The sequence below is a fragment of the Mobula birostris genome, chromosome 17 (genome assembly GCF_030028105.1).
Source record: "Mobula birostris isolate sMobBir1 chromosome 17, sMobBir1.hap1, whole genome shotgun sequence".
NCBI lineage: Eukaryota > Metazoa > Chordata > Chondrichthyes > Myliobatiformes > Myliobatidae > Mobula > Mobula birostris.
The window spans coordinates 40,271,259-40,284,193 of NC_092386.1; positions in this window are offsets into that span (position 1 = coordinate 40,271,259).

The following is a 12,935-nucleotide window of genomic DNA, read 5'->3' on the forward strand; positions in this document are numbered from 1 at the left end:
CACCAGAAACTTTGGAGCATAAACAGAAACACCTGAAAGTTCTGTCACTGGATCATATTAACCCTTTGTGTACACATGTAAGAAGTCATAATATTGCCTTGTCTATAGTGCTGAACTTTCTGTACTACTGATATACAATCATTCCTTCCCCCTATCACTTCATAAGCTTCTCATTTCATCCCCCTCCTCCACCCAGCCACCTTCCCCCTCACCTGGTTTCACCTATCTGCCAGCTTATACTCCTTCCCCTTTCCCTAACTTCTTATTCTGACTTTTCCCCCCTTCCATTTCCAGTCCTGATAAACTGGTTCAGCCTGAGATGTCATCTGTTTATTCCTCTCCATATGAGCTGCCTTGCTGAGTTCTTCCAGCATTTTTTGTGTGTTGCTCTGTATTGCCAGCATTGGCAGAATCCCTTGTGTTTATAAAGGACGGTATTATAGCTCCCAACCATGTAATGATATGCTAAACAACACGTGCATCAGGTAAATAAATAAATCAATCCAATTTTCTATTTTCTCAGGAAAATCTGAGTGACACAGCCTTTAACTTTAAGCTTGGGCATATACGAGTGCAATTGTCCTTTGGCAAAACAGGTGAGAGGACTGTGCATTTCTATGCACAGATCTGGAATCAGATTGTTTCATTTTTAATCTGGGACATTCACTGATCAGAACCATTGCTCATCTTCCTATCTTTTTATTTTAACTGGGAATTCCAGTTCTTTTGAGTTTGAGTATGGTGCTTCTTATGGGTTGTGTACCCTTTGGAAGCTGGAAAATCCAGCCAGATAACAATTACTTAAATAGAGCGTGGAAGCACTCAGTAGGTCAGGCATCATCCACATAAAGAGAAATGGGCAATGTTTATACCAAAGACTCCTTGGCAGAACTAGGAAAAAAAGAAAACAATTTAGTTTGAGTTCCAGGGAAGGTGGGGAAAGGATGAAAAAGACAGAATAGAAACATATAGAAATATTTAAAATTATGAGAGACAAAGATAAGGTGAATGGTACCAGTCTTTTTTTCAGGGTGGAGAAGTCCAAAGATTTAGGGTGAGAGCATAGTGAACACAGGGAATGAGTTGCCAGAGGCAGATATAATAGTATCATTTAAGAAGCACTTGTTCAGGTACATGAAGGGGTGGTGTGGAGCTTAGAGCGATGTGGTCAAATGTAGGAAATTGGGACTATCTGAGTAGGTACAGTGGCTGACATAGACTTGTGGGGCTGAATTGTATTATTGTTGTATTACATGCCAACTCAAATATCTCTTCTGGTCTGAGGCCAAAGTTACCATTGAAATGAGTCGTAGTGGTCATTGAGTTTATGAGAATTGATGAGAAGTGGTAATGCAAACTGCGTAGCCCACCAGGTCTGTGCTGTGCTAACAGAGAGGGGGAAACTGAGTCAATATTGCCAATGGATGATTTACCACAGAAAAGAACATGACAGATACAGACTGAGAAGGACAGTTACTGGAAGTTGATATTGAGTCCAGAAGGCTACAACTTGTCAGGCATAAGAGAGCACACTATTCCTCAAGCTTACATCATACTTCATTATAACCATGCAGGGTGCCACAAACAAATAAGTCAGAAAGGGAGTGGGATAGAGATTTAAAGCAGTAAACACCAGGAATCTGCCAAATGATTACAGGAACTCTGCAAAGCAATCATCCACTCTGCATTTTCTCTCTCGAATACAGAGGAGGCCACAATGTGAACATGAGACTAAACTGGAAGAAGTGCTTCACCTAGGAGTGCCTGGGTACTGGATGGTTGGAAGGGAACAGGTGAAATGATAGGTGTTGCATCTTCTGTGATTGTATGGTAATGTTCCATAAAACAAGGATTAGATAGTGGGGACAGAAGAGCAAACCAAAAGGAACAATCCCCTTAAAATTTGAAGAAGGGATGGAAGGGGAAGATATGTTGGATGATGAATCTTGTTGATGCTGGTGGAAATTGTAAAGATGATTATGCTGATGAGGAATAGAATTAAAATGTTGAAGGATTAATCTAAACTTCTGATGACCTTGTTTAGATTTTGTTTTGTGCACTGTTCACATTTGTCACAAAGGGGTGCTGGAAACAGTCCCAAATGTGAGACACAGACACTGAAGTACAAGGAACAGGACTTTACTAGAGTAGGGATATGATAGGATTCAGACCAGGAGCAGGGACAAGAACGCAGTCTTGGGCTAGGGAAAGCAGGACCGGGACTATGAACCATGGACTAAGAGTCAGGGCTTGGACTCCGAGCCAGAGACTGGGCTCGGACCCCAGAACCAGGCAAGGACATGACATGTCTTGAGGCTGGGGTCTTGGGTCTTGAGGCTGGGGTCTTGGGTCTTGAGGCTGGGGTCTTGACTGCGGGACCCGCGAGGCTGGGGTCTTGGGTCGCGAGGCTGGGGTCTTGGGTCGCGAGGCTGGGGTCTTGGGTCGCGAGGCTGGGGTCTTGACTGCTGAGGCTGGGGTCTTGACTGCTGAGGCTGGGGTCTTGACTGCGGGACCCGCGAGGCTGGGGTCTTGACTGCTGAGGCTGGGGTCTTGGGTCGCGAGGCTGGGGTCTTGGGTCGCGAGGCTGGGGTCTTGGGTCGCGAGGCTGGGGTCTTGACTGCGGGACCCGCGAGGCTGGGGTCTTGACTGCTGAGGCTGGGGTCTTGGGTCGCGAGGCTGGGGTCTTGGGTCGCGAGGCTGGGGTCTTGGGTCGCGAGGCTGGGGTCTTGGGTCGCGAGGCTGGGGTCTTGACTGCGGGACCCGCGAGGCTGGGGTCTTGGGTCGCGAGGCTGGGGTCTTGGGTCGCGAGGCTGGGGTCTTGGGTCGCGAGGCTGGGGTCTTGGGTCGCGAGGCTGGGGTCTTGGGTCGCGAGGCTGGGGTCTTGACTGCGGGACCCGCGAGGCTGGGGTCTTGACTGCGGGACCCGCGAGGCTGGGGTCTTGACTGCGGGACCCGCGAGGCTGGGGTCTTGACTGCGGGACCCGCGAGGCTGGGGTCTTGACTGCGGGACCCGCGAGGCTGGGGTCTTGACTGCTGAGGCTGGGGTCTTGGGTCGCGAGGCTGGGGTCTTGGGTCGCGAGGCTGGGGTCTTGGGTCGCGAGGCTGGGGTCTTGGGTCGCGAGGCTGGGGTCTTGACTGCTGAGGCTGGGGTCTTGACTGCTGAGGCTGGGGTCTTGACTGCTGAGGCTGGGGTCTTGGGTCGCGAGGCTGGGGTCTTGGGTCGCGAGGCTGGGGTCTTGGGTCGCGAGGCTGGGGTCTTGACTGCTGAGGCTGGGGTCTTGACTGCTGAGGCTGGGGTCTTGACTGCTGAGGCTGGGGTCTTGGGTCGCGAGGCTGGGGTCTTGGGTCGCGAGGCTGGGGTCTTGGGTCGCGAGGCTGGGGTCTTGGGTCGCGAGGCTGGGGTCTTGGGTCGCGAGGCTGGGGTCTTGGGTCGCGAGGCTGGGGTCTTGGGTCGCGAGGCTGGGGTCTTGACTGCGGGACCCGCGAGGCTGGGGTCTTGACTGCGGGACCCGCGAGGCTGGGGTCTTGACTGCGGGACCCGCGAGGCTGGGGTCTTGACTGCGGGACCCGCGAGGCTGGGGTCTTGACTGCGGGACCCGCGAGGCTGGGGTCTTGACTGCGGGACCCGCGAGGCTGGGGTCTTGACTGCGGGACCCGCGAGGCTGGGGTCTTGACTGCGGGACCCGCGAGGCTGGGGTCTTGACTGCGGGACCCGCGAGGCTGGGGTCTTGACTGCGGGACCCGCGAGGCTGGGGTCTTGACTGCGGGACCCGCGAGGCTGGGGTCTTGACTGCGGGACCCGCGAGGCTGGGGTCTTGACTGCTGAGGCTGGGGTCTTGACTGCTGAGGCTGGGGTCTTGGGTCGCGAGGCTGGGGTCTTGGGTCGCGAGGCTGGGGTCTTGGGTCGCGAGGCTGGGGTCTTGGGTCGCGAGGCTGGGGTCTTGGGTCGCGAGGCTGGGGTCTTGACTGCGGGACCCGCGAGGCTGGGGTCTTGACTGCGGGACCCGCGAGGCTGGGGTCTTGACTGCGGGACCCGCGAGGCTGGGGTCTTGACTGCGGGACCCGCGAGGCTGGGGTCTTGACTGCGGGACCCGCGAGGCTGGGGTCTTGACTGCGGGACCCGCGAGGCTGGGGTCTTGACTGCGGGACCCGCGAGGCTGGGGTCTTGACTGCGGGACCCGCGAGGCTGGGGTCTTGACTGCGGGACCCGCGAGGCTGGGGTCTTGACTGCGGGACCCGCGAGGCTGGGGTCTTGGGTCGCGAGGCTGGGGTCTTGGGTCGCGAGGCTGGGGTCTTGGGTCGCGAGGCTGGGGTCTTGGGTCGCGAGGCTGGGGTCTTGGGTCGCGAGGCTGGGGTCTTGACTGCGGGACCCGCGAGGCTGGGGTCTTGACTGCGGGACCCGCGAGGCTGGGGTCTTGACTGCGGGACCCGCGAGGCTGGGGTCTTGACTGCGGGACCCGCGAGGCTGGGGTCTTGACTGCGGGACCCGCGAGGCTGGGGTCTTGACTGCGGGACCCGCGAGGCTGGGGTCTTGACTGCTGAGGCTGGGGTCTTGGGTCGCGAGGCTGGGGTCTTGGGTCGCGAGGCTGGGGTCTTGGGTCGCGAGGCTGGGGTCTTGGGTCGCGAGGCTGGGGTCTTGGGTCGCGAGGCTGGGGTCTTGGGTCGCGAGGCTGGGGTCTTGGGTCGCGAGGCTGGGGTCTTGGGTCGCGAGGCTGGGGTCTTGACTGCGGGACCCGCGAGGCTGGGGTCTTGACTGCGGGACCCGCGAGGCTGGGGTCTTGACTGCGGGACCCGCGAGGCTGGGGTCTTGACTGCGGGACCCGCGAGGCTGGGGTCTTGACTGCGGGACCCGCGAGGCTGGGGTCTTGACTGCGGGACCCGCGAGGCTGGGGTCTTGACTGCGGGACCCGCGAGGCTGGGGTCTTGACTGCGGGACCCGCGAGGCTGGGGTCTTGACTGCGGGACCCGCGAGGCTGGGGTCTTGACTGCGGGACCCGCGAGGCTGGGGTCTTGACTGCGGGACCCGCGAGGCTGGGGTCTTGACTGCGGGACCCGCGAGGCTGGGGTCTTGACTGCGGGACCCGCGAGGCTGGGGTCTTGACTGCGGGACCCGCGAGGCTGGGGTCTTGACTGCGGGACCCGCGAGGCTGGGGTCTTGACTGCGGGACCCGCGAGGCTGGGGTCTTGACTGCGGGACCCGCGAGGCTGGGGTCTTGACTGCGGGACCCGCGAGGCTGGGGTCTTGACTGCGGGACCCGCGAGGCTGGGGTCTTGACTGCGGGACCCGCGAGGCTGGGGTCTTGACTGCGGGACCCGCGAGGCTGGGGTCTTGACTGCGGGACCCGCGAGGCTGGGGTCTTGACTGCGGGACCCGCGAGGCTGGGGTCTTGACTGCGGGACCCGCGAGGCTGGGGTCTTGACTGCGGGACCCGCGAGGCTTGGTCTTGAAGCTCAGAGACAGACTGAGAACTGAACATCAACATAGAGCCAGGACTTATCCTTTGACAAGCCAGGACTCATCTTTAACATGACACTAACATGAGACAGGATAGAACATAGTCATAGAGCTGGGACTTATCCTAAGACAAGTTGGGACTCAACTTCTCCACACCAAGGTGGGACAGGTCCACCTGTTGGGTAACAGCAGGATGGCCAGACTTACCCAACAGAGGCAAAGACAAGACATGTTCCCCCACAGAGCAACAGCACAACAGCCTGACTTACCCCACAGAGGCAAGGACAAGAGACAAACACCAAAGAACAACAGACAGTTCTATCTCTGCTCCAGGGTAGCTCCAAGTCTCAGTTTAGCCAGGAACCTCAGCTAGCTACAGAAACAGCCAGATCCCTACCTAGCTCAGAGTGGCTGGCAGCCACTCAGCTGGCCCAGGAAACAGCCAAATCCATACCACAAAGACTACTCCAACAAGTGGCAACAAGGCTTCATGAAGCAGCGGTCCTCCAACCAGGCTTAGAAATCACAAATGGTTTCATCAGCAGATTGCTCCAAAGGGGACTGACAAGACAAACCAGCAGCCCACACTCACTCCCAAGGCTACTTATATTGCAAGACCAAAGATGGGAATCAGGTGCCTATGATTAACTCAAACAAGGGACAGCTGGAAGACCCGGAGTCCTGAGTCCATGGACCGGACCGTGAACTGGAATACGGACCTCATGGACTGGACCATGACAGCATTCTGGTTTCAGTATTAAACAAAAGGATGGAGAAGCACCAGCAAATGATTTACAAGCATGATAACAACTCCAACCTGAAAAGTTAACTCTATTTCTCTTTTCACAGATACTGCCTGACCTGCTGAGTGTTTGCAGCATTTTTTGTTTTCCATTCAGATTTACAGTTTCTGTAATTCAAATTCCTCTTAACAGCAGCTTGCTTCTTTGAAAAATAGGGTTGAGATTTGGTCAGTCCTGAGGAGAACAACAAGGATAATATCAATGAGCAGGGAACCTCAACTTTCATCGACTACCATGAAGCAAATTGTTACGTGTATTACATACCAGGACCTAGAATGAGGCATCTTCCTTTTCAGCTGGTTGGAGAGCTACTGAAGACATTTTAGTGGTTCAGTTAATTGTTCTGTCAGCTCCAACTCAGATCATGGCTTCAAATCCTTAATATCACAATCCTGGTGAACATCAGGTGTAACATTAAAGGACTACTGTAGTATTTTAGGTGAATTTTTGGATGAGACTTTAAACTAAGGTTTTTTTGCTTCCTCAGGTGGTCACATGACATTGCCTAAAAGAAACATGTTGGGGCATTTCACAGTATCGCAACCTTATGGATTGATCCAAATTTAATAAAAAGAATAAAATCATACGTTTTTTTCAGAAATAAGAATCTGACATGAGTTAGAATCTAATTAGGTTTAATTCTAGAAGTATGGAATTGTACAAGAAATGTGTTATTCCGAATGTTTGGTTAGATCTCATTTTGAGCACTGTGCTCAATTTTGGTTTCTGTATTATATGAACGGAAATGAATCCAGTTTCTACCTCACTAATTTTTGCTCTTTTTTTTGCATTCCTTATTTAATTATATATATTTCTTATTGTAATTTATAGTCTTTTTATTATGTATTGCACTGGACTGCTGCTGCAGAACAATAAAGTTTGCAACATATTGCCCTGTTAATAGAGAGGATTCTGATTCTGAGGGTGCAGAAACATGGGCAGATATACAATAACATATTCAATCCCAAAATAGTAATGATATATGCATCAGGAAAAGAAACTGGCTTGATCAATTCTCCAAAAAAGGGGAGCCTGAGTGGTAATCTATTATTTGGGGATATTAATATTATGAAAGGTCTACACGGAGTGGACATATGGATTGTTTTCTCTTTGAAGAAAGAGTAAACCTATGGAACAGCAATATAACACAGTCAATGAGAAATCAAATGAAGAATTAAAAGAAAATTTCCTTAACTAAACAGCATTGTGTAATGCGAGGTTATTTGAGTTACTGTCGCCTTCCCATCAGCTCAGTCTTGTCTGGCCATTCTCCTCTGACCTTTCTCAATAACAAGGCATTTTTGTCCACAGAACTGTCACTCACTGGGTGTTTCTTTACACCATTCTCAGTAAGGTCTAGAGCAGGGGTCGGCAACCTTTTTGTCTCTGTGGGCCGGATCGCGTATTAATGAGGGATGGTGGGCCAGATAAATACCATAAAAAACTTGAAATATGGATTATCTATTTAAATACATCTAGTTATGTTTTGCATCAAATTAATGAATAACACATGCTAGAAAATCATTTGTGCTTAACCAAGGATGTCAATTAGTAATCAAAGAACTCAGTTTAGTTTTTCTGTCCCACCATTGCTGGTGCCCCATCAGTTGTGATGCCAATTAGCTTCAACACATTAAGTTTTATTTCTGACATCATTTTCAACAAAGCTTCAAAAATGTCTGCTCCAGTAACCGTGTTCTTCATTGAATTAATTGAATAAACTCTTCAAAAATTTGAAAAGTTGAGGTCACTCCACGTACAAACACTGCAAGTTGAGCAGTGTCTCTCAAGTCTGTACTCTCATCAAGTGCAATTGAAAAAAAATGCAATTCGTTACAGGCATCCCTTCAACAACTTTTAACAGCTGCCGACATTTCTTTAACTCACCGTGTGATCGTTCTTGCTGACAGGCTGATAGATACAAATAAAGATTCTTTTTCAGGACAAACAATATCCACCACTGCCAGTAAACATTCTTTGACAAACTCTCCATCTGCAAAAAGCTTCATCTTTTCTGCAATACGTTTTGAGACTTCGTAGCTGGCATGGATATTTCCTTCATTTTCACTGCTTTTTCGGCACTCAGCGTCTACCTTCCTGCGTTTTGCATTCACTGCCATTGGAATTTTTTTCCTTTGATTTTATTTTGAAACGCGAGTTATTTGACAAGTATTGTATCACATGTAAATGTCTGGATATTTAGCGTGGATTTCTTGTTAAAACACAGTGACGCTCTTTCTGTTTACAAATTTAAATGATCCCACCTGAAAACCCGCACGTGCACGGCGAGTATCTAATACATATTAATAAGGTAGTCTGCCTTCCCGTCATTCGTATATACCAGTGTTTGGTTTGGAACAAAACGGAACCTGGGGCCAATGTAACAAAACGCCATGCACGTCCATCAGTGTGATTGCGTGAAACACTCAGAATAAAGCAAAATTGCTCATGGGCCGGATAAGCATAGTATCCTAATATTTGCTCGCAGGCCTGTCAAAATACCTTTGCGGGCCGGATCTGGCCCACGGGCCGTAGGTTGCCTACCCCTTGTCTAGGGACTGTTATGCATAAGAATCCCAGACGATCAGCAGTTTTTGAGATACTCAACCCACCCCATCTGGCACCAATGCTTATACTATGGTTAAAGTCACTGAAATCACATCGCTTCCCCATTCTGACGTTTGGTCTGAACTATAACTAATCTTTTTGACCATGTCTGCATGTTTGTATACATTGAGTTGCTGCCACATGACCGTCTGTTTGGCTATTTGCATTAATGAGCAGGTGTATAGGTGTTCCTAATAAAGTGGCCACTGAATGTAATTCTATATGTCTTCATAGTGTGGTATCCTGTCTTTATCTCCTGAAGTGTAAGTGCCATGAATATCCTGTCAGTTGGGAATTCAGCTGGGCACCTTTTGTTGACTGTAAATTCTTCTGGAATTTAGAATAACTCTGGAATATATGTCATAGGTCCTGATCTCCAATATTCTATGTCGGAACAGTATGCCTTTAGGACAAAAGCGATGGCAGCTATCTGTCTTGCATCTTTAAACCATAGTGCAAAATCATCTGTCAAAATGCATGAGTAATGTTGTGGGCAAACGTCCTTCTCCTGTGAACCTGAAAATCCCTACAGTAGGATTAATTTGTATCAATAACCCTCTGATATGTCTTCATTCAGCAGTCAGTCATGTAGTGAGTGTGAATTTTTAGATGTATAAAGCTATCATAAATGAATCAAGCTGCAAATTGCTCTTAGCCCCAAAAGGGAAATCAACCCAGGACTTACTACTTTAATTCCTGTGATGTCAGAGCAAGCTAGAAAGTGCGACATTTAAAAATAATGATCTTTGGCTTTAGTCTGTTTAATTGACTTATTCTAGCATTAACAAAAGATTGAATTATAATTTGAGATTGGTAATCATGGAGCTTAACGAGCAGCCAACAACATCAAAGTTATATGCAGGTTGCATCTTATTATGACTTGCATATTTCCTACCAGCAAAGAACTCAGCATAGACGGTCTTGCATATTAGGGGAGCCTTCTGCCACACTTCCATAATGCTTGGAGAGAAGCCAAAAGCACTTGCTTTCTCATCATATTAAAATGTTTCAGTACAACTTATAATGAAGGTCCATCACACCACTTTATGCAACAGTTTTATATTGCATTTTAGATAACAAACTGCGAACTTCAGTGTGTTAGATAGTTTCCTCATGGGATTTCAAACCTAGTGCATTCACACGTCAAATTGTGACTTGATACTGAAGCTACATTGAGAGAATTTACATGCTAAACTACTTCATAATGCAAAAAAAGTTATGTTAGTTATTGCCAATTATATAAATAATCGATTTAAAACCTAAGTGGTGTGGATTTGAATAAAGGAGCTGCAAATAATATTGTTGCTTCTTATCTTTCAAAATACATAATTTTTACCTATATTTTCTGATTGGGCATCTTATTTTAAAACAGTTGTAATGCTTTGCACACATGTGGAGCATCATTTCCTGACCTCTCATGATCAAAGAAGTGCCAGGAGCATATGTTGTCAATCAGAGAATGCTCCATTTCCATGGCAACTCTTTTTATAGTCTGACATGAGTAAATTTTTTGAACTTATGCTTCAACCTTTTTAGTGCAATTTTATGTGATTTTTTTTCTGTAATAGGGAATCTTGGGAAGATTTCACAATCATATTATAACATACTTGTTTTAAATTTTGAAAGAAGTTTACATTTTGGCTTGAAATGTTTCTGTAAATTTTATGAACTCATGCAGACTCATTTACCTCAGGATCATAAGTCCTCCTGTGGCTATGATATGGTGTGAGAGCCATACTTGTGAAGCTATCTTTAAAAGTCAACACTGTAAAATAGATTTAGGAAATATCTCAATTTTTCTTAACTCACATTCTTCTCTGGGAAAGCTTTTCTGCTTCCCTTCTTTGCCTTAATTCTGTAATAGTATGACAAATGAACTAATTAATTACAGAAAATATGGTCCTACACAACTTCATGCAAAATGGGCATCTATTTCTTACAAGTATGGTTGTGAATATACACATCAGAATGCACCCTATTAAGTCTAAAACTCAGGTGCTAACCATAGGATTCTTGATCAAGAACGTAAGGTTGGGTAATTTGATCTACTATAAATATTTTAGACATCTCATTTATGAAAGATGAAATGCCAGTGCAAGACTTTCTTTCCTCTGTCTTTCTGAAGATACACATTATGAGAAACAGAAAATAATGTGTGGTGAGTGTCAAACCACTGAGGTGAGGGTTACCTGTAACTCCAGCTGTGAGATCTCAAAGCTGCCTGTCATTCTCTCTTCCACTTCACTAGTTTTCAGACAGGTTAGTACATGTATGACAGTGAGCTCATGTTATGCTTTAACAATAAAGTAAAACCAATATTGCTGAATGATTGCATAGCCACTCCACCAGAACCTTATGAATTTCTTGTCTTCATAAGCCAGTCCTGGTTAATTTAGATGCTGATAGAAAATTCACTCATACTGTAAAGAGGCCACACAGTTCATTTCCCCTTTATAAAGATAATTATGGAAGAACACTTTAATTGAAAGCACTTCTTATTTTCATTTTCATTTCCAGGTCAGTAATCTGTCAGTGGATTATCTGTTATTTCAGGAGCTCTTGGTCTTTAGCACATAGATTACAATAGAAATGAAAATCAGATGGACTCTATAAAAAACAGGCAATTTACTCTGTGGATTCCCACTCAGGTAAGAAAGACAGAAATCTATTCCCAAATTCCTAATTTTATTAGGTTTACTGCCGTCGGAGTTAGGATTAAGAGGAACAGCTCACAGTTTCTTGGCAGTAATGACAAACTTTTATAACTCTTAACTAATTAGAGGTTTTCTCTTTCTACACTGATAGATATTATTTTGGTTTGTCATCACAAACACTCAAACTTCCATAGGTGTACCATGGAGAGCATTCTGACTGTCTGGTATAGTGGGGGGGGGGGGCAGGGGGAGGGTAGCTACTGCACAAGATCGAAAGAAGCTACAGAAATTTGTCCATCTTAGGTACCAGCCTTTGTAGTATCTGAGTCATCTTCAAGGAACAGTGCCTCAGTAAGGCAACGTCCATTATTAATGACCCTCATCACCCAGGACATGCCCTCTTCTCATTACTACCAACAGGAAGGAGGTACAGAAGCCTGAAGGCACACACTTAACAATTCAGGAACGGCTTCTTCCCCTCTACCATCAGATTCCTAAATGAGCTTTGAGCCCATGAACACTACCTTACTTTTTTAAAATTGTTTTTTTGCACTATTTTTAATTTATTATATATTTTATACATATACACATACTCTTAGTGTAATGGATTTTTCCTTCCTATATATTTTATATTGTACTCCTGCCACTAAGTTAACAAATTTTGCATCATATGATGGTGATATCAAACCTGGTTCTGATTATTATTTTTTTTACTGAGTACGAGACAAGGATCATAACACAACTCAAATTTAGAACATGTTATAAACATCAGTTTATATGCCACCGAGCTTGCCAATGCAAAATCTTCTTCAATGGATTATTGTTCTATACATCAGTAACCAATTAGTGTTTCTGTCACTCGATGAAAGGATTAATAAAAGCAGAGGAAGCTTTAACATTATCAATTTTTTTTGCATTTATTCAGCATACAAATAACATCATTACAAATCTCACAAATGTTATTAGAACAACATGATAGAAAAAATCTCATTGAGCAAAATTACTTCAGGAAGACTGGTTGAATGTTGCTACTGAAATATCAATAAAATAACTGTTGGATTGACTGTGCAAATTAGAACACACAAGGGTGAAATGGCATCCATTATTACAGGTGGAAAAGGCAGCATCCATCACTAAGGACCCCTTCACCCTGGGCATCACCTTTTCTTATTGTTACCATCAGGGAGGAGGTATGGGAACATGAAGACACTCACTCAACATTTTAGGAACAGCTTCTTCCCCTCCACCATCAGATTTCTGATTGAACAGTGAACCAATCTATGAGCGCTACCTCACTATGTTTGCTCCCTTTTTAAAGCACTTATTTAAGTTAATTTTCTATGCATGTATAGTATATATTTCTTATTGTAATTTATAGTTGTTTATGTATAACACTTACTGACATAATCTTCCATA